At 34.8% G+C, this 20,089-nt stretch overlaps 1 pseudogene; it reads right to left on the bottom strand.

Annotated features, from left to right (window-relative positions):
- Window positions 1–13,198: 13,198 nt before the first annotated feature.
- Window positions 13,199–15,904, bottom strand: LOC133076443 (DNA endonuclease RBBP8-like; annotated as a pseudogene).
- Between the last annotated feature and the right edge of the window lie 4,185 nt (window positions 15,905–20,089).

The following is a 20,089-nucleotide window of genomic DNA, read 5'->3' as shown; positions in this document are numbered from 1 at the left end:
ATGGGGAACTGAATCTAAGGTGTTCGAAGACTGATAAGCAGTATGCTAGGAGATTTCATGTTTCCTGTCAGGACTATTTATAAAGATGTGAGAACTTAATAGGGCTTTAGGACACCATTAACAACCACAAGAAACTAACCCTTAGCCTATAGAGGCAGACAGAGAAGGTGGTCATCACAGAATTGGAAGAGTAGTGACTAAAAATTAGGAGTTTGGGGATTTAAAAGAGTACATTACTATTTCTACTTTTTTTTTTCTTTTTCTTTACAGTAGTCTTTTTCATGTGCCTCCCTTTGACCAAATCTAAGTGGAAGCCAGACAGCAAGTGTCCACTGATGCAGTTCATAAAGTTTAGCTTCCTGAGGTATAGAACATGGTGGATAAGCATAAAGAGTCAATCTGGAAGAGCAAATAGACTGAAGCCCAGTTTCTGCCTTTAAAGATTTCATGTTTTATGTTTAAAATACTCTTTTCTTATACATACAAACTTCCGACTATGAAGTATGGATGAATTTTACTGTCTGAAATTCCTTGAACTAAACACTCTTCTGTTCTAAAAACTCATTCCTATCCTGTGTACCACTGAACTGTCATATCTATCTGTTAGTTTATATTTTTCTCTATTTTAAAACTATAGTCACTTGCAACAAAGCCTCTCATAATTATTGTGCAGTACACGTCCTAGTGTTATTCTCAGTGGGTCAAACCCTGAGTTAGGGTAGAATCTGTGAATTGCTTCTAATGAGTAGAATATGGATATTACTCCCTTGATCAGGTTACATTATTTAAGAATCAGTATTTGCAGATGGGAGTGAGAAAGTCCCTTGCTGCCATATTGTGAAAGAGGCTGTGAGAGAATGATGTGACAAGGAGCCATGGGGGCACCTCTAGGAGGCCTATAACCAGCAAGAAAATCCCCCATAGCTGCAAGAGGATGAATTCTCCCAATTACTTGAATGATATTGGAAATATATTCTTGCCAGTCAACATCCAGATGAGAACACAGCCCAGTCACCGTCTTGACTGAAGACTTCTGAGTCCCTGAGCAGAGGACCCAGTTAAGTTGTGCCTGGACTCCTGACCCAAAGATACTGAGAGACAATAAATATGTGTTGGTTTAAGCCTATAGGGGTGTGGTCATTTGTTACAGAGAAGAAGAAACTAATATTATTATTTTTTATAATACTATTTTTAAGTACTATTTTTTCAAAGATCTCAGCTTTTCTTATATGATCATGAGTCTCTCATTACCTTCAGGCCATATCTCCTGTAATTCATTATTTTATTAACAGAAAATCTCAACTTAAGAAATACCATTCTTTCAAGTTAACATATGCACTAGGAAAAAAAATTATTTTAGAAAAATATAAAATATGGATATAAAGTATAAAAATTACCCTATATTTTATATATATTTTCAGATAAAAATGAGTTTAAATACATTTACTTAAAAGCAGAAGGCTTTTGATATTGTTGATTTTCTGAAAATATTCCTTTTCTGATGTAGACACTAGTCAAATGTATGAGAGAATGAGGAAGAGTAGTAAAAAGTTGCCCCCTTCATGCTCAGAAATTGTGTATTGCCAGTACACAAAAGGAAGATTTAATTTCATTCTAATTCTTTAGTTCTTTAGATTATGTAAATTATTCTACAGAAATGTTCATCACCAGAACAAAGCTGCCTTAAATGTATCCATAAATAATCTAATAATTATCAGGCTATGTTGTTTATGTCTTCTACACTGTGAACTTAAAATGTGTAAAAATTCAGCAATCTTCTTTCCCTGTGTATAGCTCGACAGTGATTGGAAGTACAGATTTACTAGTTTTCCTTTAAATGTAATTGTATCAGAACAAGGTCCCTACTATATATTAGGCTCTGACTGGTGTTGTGACAGCCAGTGCTGGCCCTAATCTTATTGTTAATGTCAAAGACCAAGCATGACAGCCCAGACAAGATAGGCTCCAGTGAATGACAGAGTAATCAGTCTGGAAAACAACTGGCTCATCCATAAAGGATCAGACACTGGACAGTCACTATCAGCATGTTCACATGTTTGCTCCTTTTCTCATTCTGATGACAGCTAGGTCATTTAACATCTTATCCTTATGTCAAAGATTATTTGAAATTCACGTTATTCTCACACTCTAAACTAAAGGAATAAAAATGTTGTATATGTCAGTATTATTAATATATGAAATTCAAAATATATGAGTGCATTCTGTGAAAATAATTTTAAAATATAGGATTTTACAAACTGCTCAAAAAATGTCCCTTCATCATCTCACACTCAGTTTTCTAAAATGCAGTATCAAACAGTTCCTGCTCAGGTTATAAAGGTGTGTAACCTTCTTTATGTCTTTATGATTTCTATTCCATTTGGTCATGATGTATTAATTAAGTAAATTTATATTTGATGCTTCAAAGACAGGGACACATTAGTCAACTTAGTATATTGTACCTGTCCAATAATTTTTTAAGAACATGCAGAAAATCCATGTAGTAATACTTTATTTCTGTGAAATCTCTAATCATAGATCTTTTTAAAAGGTTAACAACATATAAATCTCTTATTAAAGAAAATTTATTATATATGACACTGAAGTGTTAATATCATGTGTTACTAAGTTTCTTATATGATATTTTTTGAAAAGGGTACTGTATCGTATTTCAAGAAAATTCTCTGTATTTCCATATAGTACAATTCTGAAAAAAAAAAAAAAAAAAAAACTTGCAATATGTCATCTCACATCAATTTATCTGAACAAGAAAAACTTGATTGCTCTTCCAGTTATTGAAGAAAAAAATTAAAATCTTAGGTGATAACATAAAGATACTATTAATATCTCACCTTAGAAGGTATAGGAAAATATGTTCTTTTTTTGATAAATTTATAATACATTTCCAAAATAACTGAGAAGTGTATTCAGTATTTGGGGAGTATATAGCTACTAAAAAAATTTAGAAACAAAACAAAACAAACAGACAAGAAAATGACTATCATTTTAATTTTAAGATAATAGTTAAAATTATTTCATTTTTGATAATTTGCATTATGATGTCAAATCAGAATTTTTAATAATATAAATCTCCTATGACTTCATGATGAGTCAGTAGAATAATGCAATATGCTTTTTTACCAAAATGTATTTGGATTTAATGTTTTAAAAATATATATACATTTATATAAATTTTGAATTTTAATATTTATATAATTTTTGTTCCTCAAAATAATAGTTTATCCTAGCAATGTTGCAGTTAAAGCTTGGCATTTAAAAAGTTGATTAACTTTAAATTCTATTTTATAGTTATTTGACTATAATTAGTAATGTATCTTTTAACCAATGGACCTACAACATTCAAGCTTTTGTTGACCTTGAGAGAAGTGTTTCATAGGAGGAGAAGAACCTACCTATTGAATGTTAAAATCAGTAAAAGTTAAATAAAGAAATCAATAATTAAAGAATACTTTTTGAATGATATTTCTGTCAACGATAAAAGAGAAAGAAAACAAGAAATAGAAGTAGGCATAGTATCAAGGGAAACTATTGGATTTAATTCTTTTTCTTTCCTCCAAGAAGGGACATTTTAGAACACGTTGAATATTGCTGAAAATGATCTATGTGCGAGAGAGAAATTAATAATGCAAGAAAAATAAGGGAAGAGCAGTTGGAATCCAGACACTAATGTACTGATTTTTTATTTGAAAGGGACAGGGATATGTCTCCCAGTCATATGAAGGAAACTAGGAAATAAGAATACAGACATAGGGTGGTTTATACATTGGTCCTCAGAAGCTGAGTGAGTGTTCACTTAATTTATTCTATGTTTTCTCTAACATAAAATGTAAGGACATCAGCTGAGATTACAGGGAAGAGGAGAGTCTGTTAGAGGTTTTCAGAGAAAAGAAAAAGATAAAATATTTAATCAGGAAAATGGGCGAGCTAAATTAAAATGAAAAACATAAGCTAAGGTTCAGCATCCTGATTATAAAAGGAGAAATATCAGGACTACTATGTTATTCCCCCAAATCAACATTTAATTCTTTAGGTTCAGGAAGACAGGATGTGGGTGTTTGGGGGCTTAATTTAGATTTATTATCACTAGGTGAGTATAAAAAGGAAAGAACTAAGTGTGGCAAATGGGGATATTTAAAAGTGAAAGCAAGTGAACAATTAGAATAGACCATAAAAAATTTGAGTATATAAACAGGGTGATGGACCAAGAAATAATGATGGGGTTAATGGATTGGATGAATCAATATCTTAAATAATTACTGAAATGGATTAATTACAGGACATGAGCTGGTGATGTAAATCATGCCACCTGAGTGAAGGATTTCTGAAATTAACATGTTGGACTTGGTACAATTTTTTTATTATTCACAAAGTGTATACCGTAGCAGAGATAAAACTATTACAAGAGTAATAATAATGACAGAAGTAGAGATAGAAAAGAGGACAATTGCTAGATACTAAATTGATTTGTCATTGGGAAATAGTGTTCTGGACTTGGAAAGACATTAAATATGAAGTGAGAGAGCTTGTGGTATAATATATTGGAAATAACTGAAACAAAATTAGTCTTCTTAAAAGTAAAAACAGTATAAATAACTAATAAACACACACATCCATAATTTTCAGTATACCTTGTATGTGCACAGTTGCAAAAGGATGACAGCGATTAATGGAAAGGTAGTGAGTGGAGCAGTCAATTTTTGTTCCCTATGCCACCTTTCCTCAGCTCACTTCTGACACCAACAATAACTATGATGGACGGTCTTCTGTATGGAAACAGAATCTAACCTCAGATATCTTTCATTAATCTTTCTGCTTTTCTTCCTTAGGGCTCTCTCTGATGTGTCTGATGTGTGGGGCCATTAACACCTCCAGCAACAACTTTCAACCAGTAGGAGATGAGAAGTGGTGCATAAGTGATGGAGAAATGAATGACAAAGCCTCTGATCCTTCAGACAGTAGGCTCTATGCTCAGAGGGCTCAGGTGAGTTGAGCCCTAGCCTACGGCAGTAACTTCACAAGCAAAACGTCTTTCTATGGCTTTTCCATTTTCACTGTCTCATAACCCTTACTTCTATTTCTGCTTCCTCAGATTACCTCCAAGTAATCTAGCTATTCCCAAGTTCTTTTTACAGACTTTGCTTTCAGGCACAGATTTATACATGTAAGGATTATATATTTCTTTAATTTGAGTAAATGATACAAGAAATTAGTTGTGAAGAAAGCCCTTCTAAACATAAGATATATTGTAATTCTTATGTCTAGAGAACCTGGCCCACAAGTCTCCAAAACAGGGACCCACTACTTATCACCACTTGACAGGGGTGAAAAACCTTTCACCTCCTTTAAAAGCTTTGTTTTGCAGTTTCACTGTGTTTTGATATACCTTCCTCGACCTTCCTATCTTTTGGGGGAAGTATGCCTACACGGCTCCTTGCCTACCATGCTGCAAATAATCAGAGGAAACCCCACATTCCTGAGTGTTGATATTGCTGGTGAATTGAAAACCAGTTTGCCAGGTGCACCATCTCCATTAATAGCTCTACCCTCTTTAACTCTGTTGGAAGTGATGGCTGGTGGTGTTCAGTTTCCTGGCTTCTCCTAATCACTAGTTTAGTGGATGTGGTAACTTGAGCATGCGGTTTTGTGATGGCTTCTGTGGGGTGTTTGGTCTTGCCAGAATTGCACAGCAGTGTGAATGCTTTCTTGGAGCAAGGATGCTCTGGTGGGTAACTGAAGGTGGTTTCTTGTGGGTATTTAAGGTATGAGTTATAGGTCAACAAGAGTTGAAGTTGCTGCTCTAGCTTTCTTAGGCTTCTCCCATCTGTTGATTTCAATCAGTGAAAAATTGAGTAATAAAAATAGTTCCTAGAGTGCATATTATCAACTACGGTCTTTGCCATTTTCAGTGGGAAAATTGGACAACAGTTATAAGATACTTTCTCCATAATATATTGGATATCTAGGAGAAATAGACATATGAATGAAATGTGGAATGCATTTTAAAAAATTTTCAAGTAAAATAAAGTCAGTGGAGACAATTTGTATAATTTAAAGTAGCTTGTTCAAATGGCATAGCTAGATAAATGAGATGATGCTGAGAATTTTCCCATAATTAGGAGCTGACATTGGCCACTTCATATTTAGGGTGTACCTGTTAAATTCCAGTATTTGCCACCCACTAAAATATTGTAGTTTTTCAAAGAGAGTCCACATTACAATCATTCTTTTTTCTGTGAACAACTGTAAGCAGCTCTTTTGCCCCTTTCTTGTTTGCCTGTTTTCTCTTCCCCTCAAAACTTAAAAAACTTAATTATAAAATGAAATCACTAGGCAATATTTAACCTAACTCCTGACTTATGCTCCACTGGATGCACACAATGCCTTGCCTAACCTTTTGCTTCTTTCCCTAGATCAAAAGAAGTGAGAATAAAGAATAAGTAGTTGAAGAATGACTAGCTCTCTACTCCCAGCTTCCCCCTTAACATTTCTGCAGGCTAGACCAGTGGGAAAGATAACATTGAAAGAAAAATCAGGAGGAGTCAGCCAGTCTGCACACAATGGAAAATGACACAACCTCACCTCCTGCCTAGATGATTCCCTGAGATTCTTCCCGCTTTTTCCCTTTAAAAACTGTCATGGCGGGCTTCCCTGGTGGCGCAGTGGTTGAGAATCTGCCTGCCAATGCAGGGGACACGGGTTCGATCCCTGGTCTGGGAGGATCCCACATACCGCGGCGCAACTGGGCCCGTGAGCCACGACTACTGAGCCTGCGCGTCTGGAGCCTGTGCTCCGCAACAAGAGAGGCCGCGACAGTGAAAGGCCCGCGCACCGCGATGAAGAGTGGCCCCAGCTCGCCGCAACTAGAGAAAGCCCTCACACAGGAACGAAGACCCAACGCAGCCAAAACTAAATAAATAAATAAATTTAAAATAAAAACAAACTATCATGGCCGAGCAGAATCTTGGGAGTTGGTTATTGGACGTGAGTCTGCCTTCTCCCCAGGGTTGCCAGCCTCTCTAATAAAACAACCTTTACTTTTCCAACCAACATTTGTCTCTTGAGTATTGGCTTTCGAGTAGGGAGCAGCTAAGCCTGCATTCGGTAACACAATAATGTGTGAGTTCATCACATCCTCACTTTGATTTGAAGCACTGAGGGCAGATGTACATCATTTGTAACTCCACTGCTTAAGCTCTGTGGTTTGTGAGTTCTTTTTACTTGTTAGTTTTGATACCTATGTTTCATCTTCATAATTTAGGGAGAAACTTTGTCACAGTAAGTCTCTAACAGAGCAAGAGAAAGTTGGAATTGTGTTTCAACAAAGAACCACACGTTTAGCCTTGGAGAAAGTAATAAAATAGACGGAAATAATTCCTCTCTTTTCTATAAAAAAGACTAAGTTGTTTCTTAAGACTCTTGTTTGTAAACTATGGAAAATCTCTGAAGTTAGCCTCCATCCACCAGGGAGAGAGGCATTTCTAAGATTGTATTACCATTGAACAGTAGACTCATGTATTTTTGTGTGCAAAGATATCAAATATTTAAATTAAAAGGACATTATATTTTTTAGATTTTTTCCCCCTTGTTTTGTTTGTTAGTTTAAGACCTGAGGGGGCCAGGTTTGCCAATAATTCTTTTCTGTTTATAATGCATTATCAGAAAGATTGTGTAAGAATACTGAAGTAATTCTGCTGAAATCTGCTTAATCACAGATTCCCAACAACTGGGGTTTGTCTTAGTTTGCTTGGGCTGCTCTAAAAAAATATCACAGATTGTATGGTTTATAAACAATAGAAATTTATTTCTCACAGTTCTGGAGACTGGAAGTCTGAGATCTGGGTGCCCACACTGCTGGTGAGGGCCCTCTTCTAGATTGCAGACTGCCAACTTCTTGCTGTGTCCTCACATGGTAGATGGGATGAGGAATCTCTCTGGGGTCTCTTCTATTAGGGTATAAATCCCATTCATGACTTAATCACCTCTGAAAGGCCCCATTACCTAATACCATCAACTTCAGTATTAAGTTTTCAACGTATGAATTTTGGGGAAACACTTTCAGCCAATAGCAGTATTTTTCTTCAATTATTGAATATGAGAATCATCATTTATTAATATTTATATTTTTAGATCATACACAAATAATTCAATGAACTTTAAGAAATACTTTAGCATGCTAAATGCATCAAAGTATAGATTTCGAATCCATTTTCTTCTCTCTCTCCATATTACAGCTTTTGTGTACTATATATTGACTGACAGAGAGATGAAAGGGTTATTCAGTGAGAAATCACTCCATACTTTGTTAAAATTATAGAGCATTATTTGAGCAAGCTATGAATTGCCAGACTTAACAACCTAAATTAGTATTTCTTAATTTAATAGAAATAAAGTGCAAGAAAACAAATCAACTGGCTGAATATAAAATAGGACTTTCAAATTAAGCTACCCAGCATGTCGATTAATATTGTTACAAACAGTGTCATCCTTGCCAGATCTGATGTGCTTTATCTGCTATTTTAAGTGGCAGAGCAAGGACTGGAGGGGTGGATGTTGAGAAGGGCAATCACATGCAGCCTGTTGACCCTTGGACCTGCAACATTTTCTTCATGGAGATAAGGAGACCTGGGAGCCTATGCTGATCATATCACCTTATTTGGTAATATCTTCCCCCGTTCTGGATTTGATGTGTACTTTGTTCTGCTTGAGAGTGTACATCATAGAGCACCTGGCCAAGACCACTGCTCTCTCTCTTCTTGGAAGAGAACAAATGGGGTCCTACACCTGCAGGATGGGGTGATGCACACCTCCATCTCTCCCTGTTTCAGCTGCATGGGGTGGTGAGGAGGGAGACCACCTGGCCTTGGGGACTGTCCCTCGCTATTGAAGCTGATCTTACTCCATCTCTTCTCAATGAGGAAAGCCTTATTCCATCCAGTGTGGGGGTAAAGTTGTGTTGTGTTTCTCTTGGGCATTCTAACACCTGAAAACCAGGCGGCAGTTGACATCGTGGGGCCTGCTGCCCCTGGTGACAGGTGTTATTATGCTCTTTGCCATCCTCCACGAAGTGGGACTCCTCCCAGGAGGATGTCATTTGCCCAAATATGTACTAATATTGCTTATTTTAAGTTATTTTTTTTAAAGTATTAAACATGAGAATTTATCTTGTAACTTTTGTTTTACTTAAAATTGATAGCCAACATATATGCTAAAACCAATTAAATAGTACATGGATGCAAATAGCTTAGAATACTTCCCAAGAGTAAAGTCAGGTATACAACAGCTTGACACAGTTAATAACACTTTTTTTAAGTGGGTAATGGCATTATTCTGATAATCAGCTCATTTTATATCCCCCTTGGGGAAGAACTTTTCTTGATCTTACAATGATTTCACATATGTCCTTATTAGGAGATAACTATTTTTTTCTGTTTCCTTAGCTTCCTGTAGCTATGTGTTGCCATAATTTCTGGGCAAATTTTAACTTGCACCACTTTATATACAACAACCTGCAAAATCTTTTCTTTTCTCTTCTAACTCTGCTCCAAAGAAAAATTGAAAACTCTTAAGAAATTCATTTAGGCACTTAGAAAAAGTGTTTCTTCTCTTTGATTCTTTATTTTCCTGCTCTGACTCATGTTTGAGGATTATTCAAACCCTTATGCCTGCTGCAGCTTCAAGAGAGTGTTCCACCTGTTTATTAGAGTGGTGGGAAGTTTTGTTCCTCATTATTCTGTTAATCAAATCTTTCTCTGGAGTCCTTGAATATCAAATCTTCTTTTATACTTTATTCATTTTAGACTTTGTCACCTTTTATTCAAATGCTCTTGGTTCTATTTTTCTCTTTATTACTTTTAACACAAAATAGGCTTTTAGAAACAATTGCATTCACAATAACACCCATATTTAGTTAAAATACTTATAATTAAAATGATTGATTCGGAAGCAAGTAATCTCAAATCACATCTCACAAAATAAACTGAAACAAAATAAAATAATCAATATAAGTAAATGTAGTCATCTTTAAGAAATATAACAAATTTTTGGAAAAATGTAAGTTTGTGACAATATGTCAGCAATATTTTAAATGTATATTTTTCTAATACTCTTAAACCCTAAAAAAGGCTATCTTTTGTTGATTATTCTCATTTTTAACAGAAAAAAGTTTGAATCATAAAATCTACTTTTCAATTTGCTATATAGGTACAAACAAAAATTAATAAGATATGTGTAATTAGAGATTTGGGGAGAGAATGCCAGCTGCTTAACAAAATGTGTGGTTTTCTTCCTCCTGGACTTGTTTTTCCTCCAAGTTTGTATTTAGTTTTGGTCCTGTGACTGCATCCTAGCCCATGACATTTGAGAAGAGATGCAGTGGGCCACTTCCATCTTGCCCTATGAATACCACTCAAATCCCTCTTCTGTTTTCTTTCCTTCTGATGGTTGAATATCTCTTCCCTGGGCAGCTTTGGTGCATTCATGACTTCCTAAATCAAACTCTCTCAGTCCTTGAGCAAGAAAGCCAATATTGGTCTATTCCCAGATTTAGAAAAAAAATTCAATTGTATTAAGCCACAGAAATGTAGGTATTAATTTATTATAGCAGATACCACAACGTTAATTAATGCACTGTTTTCAGATAGTGTTAGATAACAGGGAACTGAAAAATAGCATTTCATGTTTCTTTTTCTTGTGAATTCACCTGGATAAGAATTCTAATTTAAGACAATCAATTGAACCAATACAAAATTTGATAATATTTTGTTACCTTATATCATTAGTATTTTTAAAATGTATTTTATTGAGGCAACGTTGATTTATAACATTATATAAGTTTAATGTGTACATTATAATTTTTTCTCCTGTATACACTACAACTTGCTCATTACCAAAAATTTAGTTTCCATCTGTCACCATACAGTTGATCTCCTTTACCCATTTTGCCCACCCCTCCCCCCTCCCCCTCTGGTAACCACTACTCTGTTCTCTGTATCTATGTGTTTGTTTTGGTTTGGTTTGGTTTGGTTTGGTTTGTTAATTAATTTATGCTTATTGTTCCTTTATTAGTTTTTTATATTTCACATATGAGTGAAATCTGATGGAAGAGTTCCTTTCAACATTTCTTGCAAGGCAGGTCTAGTGTTGATGAACTCCTTCAGCTTTTGTTTGTCTGGGAAATTATTTATACTTCATATCAGAATGATAACTTTTCTAGATAGAGTATTCTTGGTAAACTGTTTTTATTTTTCAATATTTTGAGAATGTCATTCTACATCTGGACGGTAGGGTTTCTGCTGAGAAATCTGCTGATTGCCTAATGAGAGTTCCTTTGTAGATTACCATTCTCTTTTCCTTGGCTGCCTTGAAAATTCTTTCTTTGTGGTTTACGTTTGACAATTTTAATGTATATTTGTTTTGGAGAAGGTCTTTTTGTATTGAGGTATTTAGATGTTCTCTTAGTTTCATGGACTTGTGTATCTAGTTCCTTCCCCAGGTTTGGGACATTCTCAGCTATTATTTCTTTAGATAACCTCTCTCACCCTTTTACTGCTTTTCTCTTTCTGAGATACTCATTACCCTAATATACCCTTCCAAAAAGATTTGGATTACTCTTGTAAAATTTCTTTATTTTTTTATATCTTACTTCCCTTTCATCTTCTATTTGTATCATTACCAGATTTTTATCTTTGACTTTGCTGATTTTCTCTTCCATATGGTCTGCCCTATCTCCAATTCTTCCTTATGCATTCTTCACCTCATTTATTGAGTTTTTTAGCTCCAGAATTTCTCTTTGGTTCGTTTTTAGAGTTTCAATATCTTTAGTAAAGTATTCCTTCTGTTCATTAATTTTATTTCTGATCTCATTAAACTGCCTTTCTGAGTTTTCTTATAGCTCATTGAGTTTCTTCAGAACACCTATTTTGAATTCTCTATCAGTTAGATTGCAATATTCCATGACTTTAAGTTTGGCTTTTGGAGAATTGTCATTTTCTTTCTGTGGTATAGTGTTACTGTGGCTCTTCATGGTGCCTGATGAATTCCCTTGTTGGTGCATTTGAAATTAAATGACAGGTTAGAAGTTAGAGTCTTGTTTTCTGGTAAGTGGCACTAAAGCACAAGTTTTTGCTTTCTCTTACCCGAGCTGCCTCTGGTTATATTTGAGAGTTGGTGCTTTCCAGCCTCCACCACCTCTGTAACAGATGGGGATCCCTGCTTTCCTTATAGTTTTTGTGCCTCCAGGGTTGCTGTTGCCTTGTTTCTGCCAGTGTTGCTGTCATCACTGGGATGGTGGGCTCTTCCCTTGCATCCAACATCCCCTGAGTCACAGGCTCTGCCACCATGGAGAAAGGGGGATGGTAGGAGGGGAGCTGGGGTCACGCAGGTGCTTCTATCCTGTCTGGTATCATAAGGTTTGCTGGTTCTGCACTGCAGATGAATAAGATGGGGGCTGGGGTTGTGGGCACCACAGTGACTGGAGAGACAGTGTACCAGTCCACACTGCCATGGCTACTCAGTTAACTTTGGCCACGGGCATTACCTCTGTAAGGAGGCTGGGGTCCTGTGTGCCACCTTCGCTGTTGCTGCTGGCTTCTCTGAAGCTGTGGACTCAGCTACTGCAGTCAGAGGGCCAGGGTTGCAGGCTCCAATTCTGCTATTTCCCAAGCTCTGCCTCTTCTATGTGTTCCAGTCCACCCACTTTTATATGTACAGATGTGTGGAATTCTCCAGCTTCCTGCTGTATTGAGAAGAAACACCTTTGTTGAGTTGTGGATATTTTACTAGTTGTAGTTTGAAAGGGATAGAGAAAGGTTTTTCTTCACTTTGCCATATTGCTGACATCCTGTCTTCCTTTAAATTGATTGATTGTTTTTTTTTTCATATTTTCAAAATGGTAATTAGGTATTACCAAATAAAGTAATAAACAACTCTTAACTCAGAGTGCAAAATGAAAGCACTTTATTATTTTAAAGGTGCAAAAGCAAGAAAATACAACATAAACTTATTCACATTTTTAAGTAGTCATCTGTGTGATGGGTAAATGCCATTTAAAAACATTTTCAATAGAAAAATGATTTGTAAATCAGTTTACAGAAGATCAAAAAAATCAATGTTTAATACCAACTTTAACTATAAATAACTAAAAAGAAAATTGTCCTCTCCTGTCTTTTTGCTTCAACATTTATGTCTTCGGCTCTTTGCTTTTGGGAGAAAATATTGCACTGTAAAGCTGCCATCTTTGGGGATGAGGACAAGAATCAAGATCTTCTTTAATGTAACCTCTTTCCATGCAAGTCTGAGAGGAAGGAAAACCAACTTCCCAGAAATTCTCTGGTATGTTGGGTGGAATGTAGCAAAATCGGTGTCCAGCAGGAAGCCAACTTCTTTCCTCTTTCTTCTGCTGGAAAATCTGCATAATAAAATTTTACATTCCTTACATGTGTGTCCAAGCAATTTTCTTCTCTCTTCTTTTTTCCGAACCACCTCAATATGAAGAAAATTTTGTAAGCTAGTTTCTCTTTCATCATCTTTAAAATATGGCTCCACAAATGCTTTCTGTTTGACCATATCTTGTTTATCACTATGACTGTTTTTGATTTTTTTTGTAGTAGCTGACAACACCTTCTCTTCATCTGCTACTTGGGGGAAGCTATCGCCAAACAGGATTCATATTTTTCATGTGTAGTCCGATCAAACATATCTTCCAAGCTATCATTCATTTTTCTTTCTCCATTTGCACTTTTTTCTCCCTTCTGCTCTTGCTTCTTCATTTTTAAAAGCATAGTTTCACTAACCAACGTACAGTCCATGTCCACTGTCTCTCCTCCTGCTAATCTTGACTGACTGCTATCCTTTATATCTACTACAGTAATATCCATTTTATACTGAGAAAGGTTTGCTCTTGGATCTATACTCCACTGGATATTTTCAAAGGATACATCTTGGTTGTTTTGTGGAGACTTTATTTTAGCAATTCTACATGGATTTAACAGAAGAACTGGTTCAAATTCACATGCTCCATGGATTGACCTAGTTTTTATTTGTATAGGCTCATGAGAACCAACACCCTTCATGTCATCAAAAAGATTCTCTGTCTCTAAACTTTCACGTGGATGCAGAGGGATTCTAAAGATAGGATTTTCTTCCTTTGTTTGTAACAGTGTTTTATTATCTGGAGATTTACTCAAGGACTGGAAAAGAGACTCCTGCAAACAGAACTCTTTTGGTTTAACCCACAGCTCCCACTCAAGGCCTTATGGCTTGAGGAAGAGCCCTTTGGAACGGGCTTCAAAACTTCATAGAGAGTCACTTGCCTAAATCTGAGTTTAGAGTTCTCACTTCCTTGGCTTTTCTCTTGACACTGAATAGCTGAAAATCAATCAGACAGATCCAGAGGTTTATCCATCACATAGTCTCCATTCATGGAAGAACAACTATCCAGTGCAAAAGGAAAAGCATTTTCTTTACCAAAGGAGGTTTTGGGGCAGCTTATTTCATCTTCACTTTCTTCCTCAATTTTCTTCCTTTTGGTTCTGCCTCCCAATGATTTCAGGGATACTACATGTTTATCTTTATCAGTAACAGTATCTTTAGTGTGATCAATACTATCCTGTTCACTTAGGGGTTCACTTGTATTTCTATTTATAAGCATCTGCTTACTAGAAGATGACTGGTTAGTGATCTTGTTCACTTCAGCTCCAAGATTATGATGTGTGAAAAGAACACCATCTTCAGATTTTGATCTAGGTTTCTCTAATCTATAACTAGAAGTGTTGCTGAAAGGCACTGTTTTCAGATTTTTGTTTTGTTTTGTTTTGTTTTTGTTTTTGTTTTCTTCCCCAGTCTCTAAAAGAGAAGGGAAAAAAACTTGTATTCAAACCTAAACTACTTTTCACATTAGAGGTAGCTCCAAGTACAGGAGATGATACCTGAGTGGTCAATTCTTCTTGAGGAGGAGTCTTTGAATTAGAATCTGAAAATGTTAAACTATCTTTACCATTTCTTCTAGATTCCTCAAAATGTCTTTTTTTTTTTTTTTTTGGTCGTCTCATTCCAGGCAGTGGTAGAGCTCATCACCAAGAGGGTTCCTAGGGCCTCAAGATTCAGATTCATCTTGAACACTAAGTCCAAGTGTTTCAGTAACAACTGTAGCTAAATTATCAGGAGAATAACTGCTTTTTCCATATGTTTTAGCCATTGGAGCTTGACTCTGATCACAAGTGTTGGTCACTAGAATTTCACTTTCATTAGGTTTATGTTGTGGATGAGTTGAAGACTTTGGTACTTTTTTCAATTCATGTGCACACGCAGAATGCTCCAGTTTAGTATGTGTTTGTTCTACGTGCTGGATGTGGAGGTTCTCCTTTCTTCGTAGCCAGTTAGCACCAGAAAATGAAAACGTCGTTATTGGTGAATCTGGAATAATATCTTCCTCAGATTCAAGATCAGTTGCTTGATGTGGTTGATCATTCTCAATTTTCTGCTGCAGCTATTCAGAAAACATTTTATTTTCTTCCTGTAGGTATTCTTTTCATTAATAAGCTCTGTGATAACTTTAAGATTCTGCTGTCGAATATTTTCAAACTTTTGTTGTTTCTTCCACTTATGTTCTTCAGTTACTGCACAGCGATCACATAATCTTGCTCTTAATTGATCTTCTAAAACTTCAATGTTTTCATGAAGGACTTTCCATTGCTCTCTCAGCTGTTGATTTTTGGTGAAGAATTCTTCTAGTCTTTGTGCATCTAAAATTCATTCCTTTTTCAGTTTGGTTACTTTTACTTGTAAACCTTGTACTTCTTTATCATGATACTCCTTTAGTTTTCTCCAAAGATCCTTAGTCATTAGATACATCTGGGTTTCCACAACTGCTTCCAGAGACAGTCATCTTGCTTAATATGCTCCACACTTCTACTGCTTAATGTTTTCTGACCTTTTCTGTTACATTATATAGCTCTGAAGTTGTCTTTGGCCAGTTTAAATGCAGCTTGCAAGATTGCCTCGAGATTCTTAAAAGCCCCAGCAGGGAAGCAGACACACTCTGGGACTGGGCAGAGAAGGCCATTTGCTTTTCTCCTTGTTTGCCATTTGCTTTTCTCCTAGTTCCCTCACTAATCGGCCAAACTGCCAGTGGCCAAGTCTCCCCCTCGGGACAGTCCGAGCTTTTCAGGGCTGGGGGAGGGCCCTAAACTGATTGTTGATAAACATTAACTTAAAAAGAACACCAGAGTCAATCTGAGATTTTATTCTCATACAATAAATATGCCTTAGAGGATATTGGCAATACTAAAGCCTGTTTTGGTTTTGGTTTTATCTCCTCATTTTAATGACATAACATTAATGAAAAGCTCTTTCCTCCAAAATAATATATATATAAATATATTATATAATATATTTATATATATATATATATATATATATTATACATATATATAATACTTTGCACTTTCCCTTCCCTTTCAGCATAACAGAATCATCTTCAGTATATGACAGGTAAGATTGGAAGAGTGGAAGAAACATAATGAGGAAAAGCAGAGTAAATAAGCTTGTGAGTACAAATTTGCAGCCAATTTTTAATGAAGATTCTGTGTCTTTCTGTAGTGATTTATGACCATAAAACCCATAAATCCAGAAAGGTGTATTTTACTACCATTTTAAGCTTGTATCCCTTCCTATGTCCAGATAAATACCAAAGTATATAAAATGTACAAAAGTATATATAATATACAAAAATATATAAGGCATATCCCCCCAAAATAAGAGACAGTAGCTTACTGCAGCATGTCTCCTTTAATTGATATGCAGTCTGCATAGGCAAACGTTTGCTTAATCCTGGAGCAGCTGAGTCTGCAGACTCTTCATGCTTGGGTGTAAAGGGATCCTGGAAAGCTTCTTCCCTAAAATGGAACCTATAAGTTCCTAAAATTTTTAAACAAAAAACATAGCAATAAAAGCAAAAATATAATTTAAAAAAACATATTCTGAGAAATATATTAATGTATTCATGTTAATAAAATTTTGTATTTTTAGAGACTTATAGGAGTTTATTATACCAGAATTCCTGGACTGGATTTCTAGCTTCTTAATTTATGACCTTGACTTCATTACTTCGTTACTTCATTCATCTGAACTAGGTTTCTTTATCATATAAAAAAGGAATACAAGCTACCTTATAGGTTTACAGTGAGGGTTGAATGAGACAGAACAATTCCTGGCACATAGAAACTGTTCAATAAGTATAGTTTGTTATTGACATTGTAATTACTAATAATGGTAGTGGTGGCAGCGGTAGTAGAGTGGAAATAACAATTGTTATTTTGGCTATTTTTCAATTTTTGCTTGGTCATAGGGGTATCTGCCCAAAATCCTTCTTAGATAAATTGCAAAATTCTCACATCATTTAGAATCAGCTGCCCACACTGTTTTAAAAAATCGAAGCAAAAAAATAGTATTAACATTCATGAAAATTGATTTCAGTGAATTGATTCCTATTTGTTAGCTCAAAAAAGCATATTAGTATGTAGTGACATTTTATGCTTGCCGCAAATGGCATCCAGGAAACAGCTGTAACATTTTGATCTCCAAATGTGCCACATTGTAACTTCAAGGACTAAGCTAACTCTGAAAATTTTAAACAGACTCATTTAGAGAAAATCAATTATCTTGTTTTCAATTCAAGTTAATTTTGCTATGCATTTCTTTTTGAAGGCAAAAAGCATTGCAGTTCATAAGCAATATTTAAAACTTTGTTTAAAATCTCTTGACTTAACACTCAAGATGCTGACTGTGGAGGCAAAATATGTGTCACATAGAAATATTTTTGTGATTTTTTTTCCCAAAAGATTAAATCAGTTAAGTCCTATAAATTATACCATAGTATTTTTTCAATAGCTTAATGCATATTGAAATCTATTATCAAAAAAATGCATGATCTGTGCATTTTAAGCAAATAAGTTATCTGCCACATATGAATAGCAAATGAGAAAATACTCTGAGGACTAAAGTTTACTAAGAGTAACTTTTGTGTGGAATGTTTTGAGATATAAATAAGGAAATATAGTTTCCTATATATGATTGTAAAACTGAAAATATTTCTACTATCATAATTTCCAGCTTCATTAATTAACTTTATGAGCTTTATTTGACGTTCTGCTCTATTCTGAGCCTAAGAATTTATAATGTGGAATAATAATACATATTTTCTCCCTCACATACTGTTCTTGAGGTATTACTAATTCCCACACTTGTATTTCATGAAAAAAGTGGGAGGCAAAGACATGTCCTGTCCTCATTGTTGTAAAAGCAAGTAAAAATGGTTATTCTAGCTCCATATAATTAATGAAAAAAAAAATAGATGCAAAGTTCTAAGAGAGCATAAAGCAATTCCTATTCAGACAGAGGTTGCATATTTAATTTTATTTTTCATTTACAACATTCAAATATTTTAGTTTCATTGTAATAATTGTTTCCTATCCATCAATGGACAATGATTTTTAATGGGGTCATTACTCCATTACAATAAATACAGTAAACTGGAATGTTGAAATTATATTTTTAATGTTGTTTTTAAAAATTTATCTGACTCAGTTAAGAGGAGACTATGCTCGTATACACATATGAATAAGATAGAAAGGACAGATTCATTGATTAAAGAAATCATATTTTTTAAGAAAAGAGCTACTCATGAATGGAATGATTTAATCCACATGATTAGTAACTTTCTTTGATATTTTTAGAGAAATAGCATTCATTCACTTTTCATTTTTTCCCAACAAGTATTTATTGAATACTTCCTTTAATTTGGCATTGTTAGCAGTGCTTTTGGTGTAGCAATTAATAAAACAAACCTTGTTCATTCTCTCTATACCTGCTTGCATACAATTCTCAATGAGATCCAAGACTCAACTCAGTTTAAGAAATGCTATCATAATAAAATATTTCTAACCAGTATTTTCCAAAATGAAATGAGAAGCCAAAAAAAAAAAAAGATCAAAGCTTTGGGCAAAGTTCAGTTATCCTGCTATTTTTATATTACTAGTTTATATAGTTTATAGCTAAATTTGTTAATTTGATGAAATAGCTAAATTAATATTTTATGGTTTAATTTGCTACTGAATGGCTTTGACACAAACATGATAAGTTTATCATTTACTATGTACTTTTCATTATGCTTTTTTTTTCTATCAAGAGTTACTGTTTGCTTTGACAGAGAACTGGGAAAGGCAAAGAGGTGATAGCATTTGGAGAAATTAAGCATGCCATCTGTTTGGATGAGGATGCAAATAATTGCAAACATTGGGGGCTTCAACACTCCAGGCAAAACTGAATTCACATTTGTTTTCTTTTTGGAAAATAAGTTTCTATTTTTGCTTGTATTCCTTTATAATTAGTTAACTTAGTAACAATTTTTAAAGGAAATGAAGTGATTCTGTATTAACAAAGGTAGATTTCTACAGTATATATACAAATCTGTTAAATATACCATTTTTCCTAAGATATCTGACGATCTGTGCACCTCTATCTGAAAAAAAAAAGTTCCAAAATGATAAACTGCCAAGTTGAGAGACTTAATTAAGGAAAATTTATACCAATTTAATTGCTTCTGATCTCGTATTATTTTTATATTAATTAATTACCTCTGCTTTGGGCAGAATAAAGAGAACTGAAGCAAGTGGAAGAAGAATTAATCAAATTCCAGTAGAGTTACTTGCTTTTTACTCTTGTAAAATATATTTGGGAGAAGAAAATGAATCCTTGGGCTAGACTCAGTTTTGAAAATAAGTTTCAATTTCTCATACCATTCTTTACTCAATTTTTATCAGTGATCAAGTTAAAATCATTTTTAAAGGGTGGTTGGTAAGGGGCCAAATTGTCATTTTTATTGGTTATAAGAAAGAAACTTTCAGGAAAATCTTCACAAAGGTTTTAGTTAGGGCTCTAATCTATTTTCTACCCAAGTTGATCATTGTGGACTAAATTATTTTTCCACTTCTCTTCTTGATGAAGTGATGATGTAATCAGAAAGAAAACCAACATAAGTAATGCACATTATCAATAATTAACTCCAGGTATT

The sequence above is a fragment of the Eubalaena glacialis genome, chromosome 16 (assembly GCF_028564815.1).
Source record: "Eubalaena glacialis isolate mEubGla1 chromosome 16, mEubGla1.1.hap2.+ XY, whole genome shotgun sequence".
In the NCBI taxonomy this organism is placed as follows: Eukaryota; Metazoa; Chordata; class Mammalia; order Artiodactyla; family Balaenidae; genus Eubalaena; species Eubalaena glacialis.
This window is presented reverse-complemented; position numbering and strand designations above follow the sequence as displayed.